We start from the raw sequence: 5854 nt of genomic DNA, 5'->3' as shown, positions 1-5854 counted from the left end.
TGTGATTTAGGTAGCATCAAAATTGCCAGGCTCTTGAGGTAGATCAATTCCCAATTTTTCAGAAATTGCTACATTGAATTGCAAAATGCTTGTAGAAGATTACACTCCCACCAGCAGTGGAGAAGTAAGTGTTCCCCTTGCTCCACATCCTCACCAGCATGAGCTGTCACTTGTATTTTTGATATAAGCCATTTTTGCAGGTGTAAGATCGAATTTCAATGTCATTTTGATTTGTATTTCCCTGATGGCTAAGGATGTTGAATATTTCTTGAATTATTTCTTAGATACTTGAGATTCCTCTGTTGAGAATTCTATTTAGATCTGTAGTTACATTGTATCTGAATTATTTGGTTTACTGCCAAATAGTTTGTTAGTTTGTTTCTTGAATTCTTTATATATTTGGAAATTATGAATCTGTCAGATGTGAGGTTGGTGAAGAAAAACTACTGTTTTGTCCTTTTCTGTGTGTGTGTGTGTGTTTTTTTTTTGAGACAGGATTCCTCTCTGTAACTTTGAAGTCTATCCTGGAACTTGCTCTGTAGACCGAGTTGGCCTCAAACTCACAGAAAACTGCCTGCCTCTGCCTCCTGAGTGCTGGGATTAAAGGCATGAACTACTGTTTTGTACATTTAATGTTGTCCTTTGAGACACTATTTGAGTCCAAACTTTCATGAGGTCTCATCTATTAATTGTTGATCTTAGTGCCTGTACACTTAGGATTTTATTCAGAAAGTTGTCTTCTGATCAAATGCATGTAAGACTATTTTCCAATTTCAGTTTTCTGGTTCTATGTTGAGGCCTTTGATCTACTTAGACTTTAATTTGATGTAGAGTGATAGATATGGATCTTCTTGAATTCATCTCTATTCAGATATTCAGTTAGAACAGCAGCATTTATTGAAGATGTTTTCTTTTCCTTTGGGTAATTCTGCCTCCTTTGTCAAAAATCAGGTATCAATAGGTGCATGACCTTATTTCTGGGTCTTCAATTCAATGTCATTGATACACCTGTCTGTTTTGTGCCAATACTATCCAGTTTTGTAATACTATACTTCTGTAGTTCAGCTTTATAGGCATATATTCAAAAATGCTACATCCTACCAAAAGATACTTTCTCAACTATATTCATAGCATGTTCATAATAGCCAGAAACTGAAAACTGCCTTGATGTCCCTCAACCAAAAATATATATATGCAGAAAAGATGGTACATTTACACAATGGATTATTACTAAGCAGTTAAAAAATGACCTCATGAAATTTGCAAGCAAATGGATAGTTCAAGAAAAAAATTCATCCTAAGTGAGGCAACCCAGAATAGAATGACAAACATGGTATGTACTCACTTAAAAGTGTATATTAACTGTAAAGGATTATCATGTTATAAGCTGCAGACCCAGAGAGGCTAAGTAACAGAATGATTCAAGACGGGATTCATGGCTGTTCCTGGGAAGGGAAATAGAATAAATTTCACAGGTGGACTAGAAGCAGATGGAGGTGGAAATTGGAGGGATCAGGTAGGGGGAATGATAAAGGGAAAGGTTACTGAGAGATAGAACTGAAACTGGGGGATACTTCAAGCTTGAAGTAGAAACCTAGTGCAAGGGAAATTTCTTGGAACTTATGAGGATGACTATAGGAAAGACTCCAAGTAATGGGGGATATTGATCCTGAATTTGTCATGTTCTGAAACATGCAACACCTATAGCCTAGCCCACAAAACCTTCAGGTTGTACTGACTGCAAAATGTGCTCGTGTAAATTGGGCCCAGAACTTGTGGTAGTGGCCAAAAATGACAGGTACAATTTGAGATCAATGCCATGAGAGGGAGCAGTCATCTGACACTGCCTGTTGGACCAAGGCCCAGAACCTGATAGCCCAGAGACCTAAGATAGAACCAAACATGTCTGGGAGAAAAAGTCAATGACATTATTTCTAGTAGTATTTGGCTATACTCATAAACTGAAATCTTACATAATTGTCATCAGAGAAGTTTCATACAGAAACTGATAGGAGGAAATACAGAGGCTCACAGTCAAACATTAGGTAGAGCTCAGGGAATATCACAGAGGTTGGGGAGGGAGGATTGTAGAAGTCATAGGGGTCAAGGACACCACAAGAAAGTGGCCCACAGAATCAACTAACCAGGACTCATAGAAATTAAAGTGACAATCAGAAAAATTGTATAGGTCTGGCACACGTCCTCTGTATATATGCTATGTTTCTGTGGCCTGGTGTTCTTGTATGCTTTCTAACAATGGCAATGGGGGTTGTCTCCAACTCTTTTGTCTGGTTTTGGAACCATTATCCTCCTACTGAATTTTCTTGACCAGCCTTGATATCAGGGTATATGCCTGATCTTAGTATTTCTTGTTATGCGATGTTTGTTGCTATCCATAGGAGGCCTGCTCTTTTTGAAGGGAAAGGTAGAAGAGTAGATCTGAGGTAAAGGTAGGAACGGGAGGGACTGTGAGGAGAGGAGAGAGGGGAAAATATGGTATTATATGAGAGGACAAAATAAATAAATTAATAAAAACAAAATATAACAGAATATAATAACGCAAAATAAAATATTGTCAGGATCATTTCCACTTTGTGTCAACATTATTTTTAGGACTGAGTATTGAATTAAAGAATAAGGTAGTGATTCTTAACACACAGTACAGGACTCTTTCTCTCCAGAAGTTTACTTAAGTCATTGATATTATTTCATACTCTCTTTTCACTTCCAACATGAAAGGTTCTACTTAAGAATTACTCTTTAAAAATGATTCTTCTGGCCCCAGCATTTTTGGCTCTTTTAACAGTACAGGGAATATCTTATGAACAAAAATTCCTTGATAATTAAGCAGTTATTCATTGCCAACAGTTTGTGAGCCAGTTTATTTCAATTAACTTAAGTGGTAATTAGTCTAGTTTATTAAAAAATATAGTTTTGCCATATTCATTTACAAATGAGAAACTGAAGTCTTGAAAATAAATAGAAGACAACTTAGTCAAGCTCATACAGTTGTTTGGTAGTCATAGAAACATATAACCCCAAATGTTTCCTATCTTACTTCACTTTGTAGAACTTCCTGAAGCCTGAAGTAACTTTTGACTTTATGTTGTCATAGTTAGGTCACTTTTAGGAAGTTTTTGAGGGTAAGAACTGTTTTACTGTAATAATCACAATTTATACCTCCAGTACTAGGCACATTAACGTGGTAGTAGTGGAATCCTAGAGGGTACTGTTCAAGCATATAGCTGGCAAGATCATAACTGAGAAGAATTCACTTTAAAATTAAAAGTAATTTATTCATTCTTCTTTGATTTGGTTGTCCTCATTTTCTTCAAACAGTTCCAACTCTGGTTGTATCAGAAACATTGCATTTTTGCTTTGTTTTCTTCACTCATAAGGATGTTTTGTCCACCCTTCCATTTCTTGTGCCTCATTTCCTAACACAAAATAAGCATCTGGCATAAATATGTTATGATATCTACAAAGCAGCATTTTTGATTCTCCCCATTGCTTATTCTGATTCCACAGAAGCTATCAATATATTATGAACTATATTCATATTTAGTCTTACATTAAAATCTCATCACCAAATGCTACTTGCTGAAGATTGAGTCTTACAAAGACGTATCTATGGTAATTTTTTTTTCGAGACAGGGTTTCTCCATAGCTTTTTGGTTCCTGTCCTGGAACTAGCTCTTGTAGACTAGGCTGGCCTCGAACTCACAGAGATCCACCTGGCTCTGCCTCCCGAGTGCTAGGATTAAAGGCATGCGCCACCACCGCCCGGCTTCTATGGTAAATTTTAAGAGAGATTCTGTTTCTTTTAGTCTCTGTCTCCCTGTCTCTGTTACACACATACACACACGGACACACACATGCATGCACATGCACACACACACACACATTCAAAGGCAGAAGAAGAACACAGAAAAATGTCTTCTTAAAGTTGAGTAGAGAAGACTTACCTGCACAAATGTTCATCTTGAACTATAGTCTCTAGAACCGTGAGAAAATAGGCTTGTGTTTTAACCTATACAGAGTTGTCCGAATTTCTGTTTTGTCCAGTTCCCACAACAGTTAAGTCCCAAAGAAATCACACAGAGGTCTACATTAACTATAAACTGATTGGCACATTAGCTCAGGCTTCTTATTAAGTCTTATAACTTATATTAGCCCATTATTCTTATTTCTGTTAGCCACATGGCTTAGTATTTTTTTCAGTGAGGCAGTCACAACTTGCTTCTTCTATGACTGGGCCAGGACTGCAGAGGAATGAGCTTCCTTCTTCCCCAAATTCTACTGTTCTCCTTGACCCACCTCTACTTCCTGTCTGGTTGTCCTACCTACACATCCCGCCTGGCTACTGGCCAATCAGTATTTATTTAAAATATAATTGACAGAATACAGACCATGGTCCCACATCAAACAAATAGAATTATATTCAAATGTTAATGTGTTGCTTTTAACTAAATCTCAATCATTCAATTTTACTAATAAAGACTCAGGAGTTATATGCTAAGATGAAAGCCTGCTCAGAAATTTATCCACTTATCTATTTACCACCCTCCTCTGCAGCATTTCATAACAACTCCCTTTTTTTCCTGTCATCTTAAACAAACAAAAAGGCCCAAACTGAATGTCCATTTTCCTGATTCCCTCTTACTCTCTGTTTATTTTTCTTGTTCACTTCCTCTCAACTGGATGCTTGCTCTGCCTCTTGACCTATGGTTGACTTTATTTAATCATGTTTATAATAAGTAGCAAGCTCTCAGATTAAAGATGTAAGCTAGAACTGAGCCACACTACAACTAGAAACAGTTTTTCCAGTAAATAACACAATCTCAGGGTTCACAGAATGGACAAATATCCTGCAACATTATTGCCTACACTTCTTTGTTTTTATATCTCCCCAAATGTATGTAAAATGTTTCTTTGAATACAGTTTCTTACTTGGAATACACAGATCTAAACCCAAGCATGTTAGGTTTTTTTTTTATTAATTTGTGTTGAGCTCTACATTTTTCTCTGCAAGTTTATAAAAGAAAATTCAGAGTCTCTGTCTCATATCAGAAGAGCCACCTGGTATGTGAAAAAAGAAAACTAAAATATAGTGACTATTTTGCTCCCAAATCTCCTACTCTTTGAATTACTTTTAACTTTTTAAAACTTTTCTTTAGGTATAGTACTATCTCACAATTCTAACTTTCTCTTCTGATATTAATAATATTTATGTTTTCTAAAGTGAATGATGAACATTTCTAACATCAATATCTAAAGTCTCCAAAAAGATGATGAGTACCCACAATGATGATTTAACCTAGACTGTAATAATGCCACTAAGCTGATAAACAGCACATGAAGATTGGCTTTGTACTACAAACTGCTCAGGACAATTTCTTCATTTCTAGCTAGGATGGTCCTCACTCATGAGACACTACAGCCAATACTTCAGATAAACTCTATACCTTTCCATTACTCAGAGACTGGCAACAAATGATGTTGCTGTTTCTCCCCAAATGTAACCATTGTTTGTTTTTTTTTTTTTTGCGTCCCTAAAAGATGGCATCACTCCCAATATAGCAGAAAGTAATTTCAATAATACTGTGGCCACTTTCCCAAGAAGTGTGGTGGGCATTTTTTGGTCTTTCATAAGGTTATGAATATTTGTTATTATGTGGGGGGGTTGATTATCAGTTTCAATAGAGTAAAGGACTGAACAAAAAAATAGACTCAGAGATCTCATTTGGAAACAAAAAGGGGGATAGATATGATAGGATAAAAAGGTAGATTATTAAATCTACGTGCAAACAGAAAAAAACAATTATCAGTGTTAAATAATTTACATTGGTATAGA

The sequence above is a fragment of the Microtus ochrogaster genome, chromosome 10, assembly GCF_000317375.1.
Source record: "Microtus ochrogaster isolate Prairie Vole_2 chromosome 10, MicOch1.0, whole genome shotgun sequence".
Lineage (NCBI taxonomy): Eukaryota > Metazoa > Chordata > Mammalia > Rodentia > Cricetidae > Microtus > Microtus ochrogaster.
This window is presented reverse-complemented; position numbering follows the sequence as displayed.